At 52.4% G+C, this 208-nt stretch overlaps 1 non-coding gene across 1 annotated transcript; it reads right to left on the bottom strand.

Moving 5' to 3' along the window:
• Nucleotides 1-35: 35 nt before the first annotated feature.
• LOC118345146 lies at nt 36-191 on the bottom strand. The gene has a single exon (XR_004798785.1). It is a non-coding gene; the product is annotated as a 5.8S ribosomal RNA (ribosomal RNA).
• Between the last annotated feature and the right edge of the window lie 17 nt (nt 192-208).

The raw sequence follows: 208 nt of genomic DNA, 5'->3' as shown, positions 1-208 counted from the left end.
TCATAAGAAGTGTTTGGGGTTGGGGCAACGATGCGTGACACCCAGGCAGACGTGCCCTCGGCCGAATGGCTTCGGGCGCAACTTGCGTTCAAAGACTCGATGAATCGCGGGATTCTGCAATTCACACCAAGTATCGCATTTCGCTACGTTCTTCATCGATGCGAGAGCCGAGATATCCGTTGCCGAGAGTCGTTATGTATCATGGTAA

This window comes from Juglans regia, unplaced genomic scaffold (genome assembly GCF_001411555.2).
Source record: "Juglans regia cultivar Chandler unplaced genomic scaffold, Walnut 2.0 Scaffold_15342, whole genome shotgun sequence".
Classification (NCBI taxonomy): Eukaryota; Viridiplantae; Streptophyta; class Magnoliopsida; order Fagales; family Juglandaceae; genus Juglans; species Juglans regia.
The sequence above is the reverse complement of the archived record's forward strand: the minus strand, read 5'-3'. Positions and strand labels throughout refer to the sequence as shown.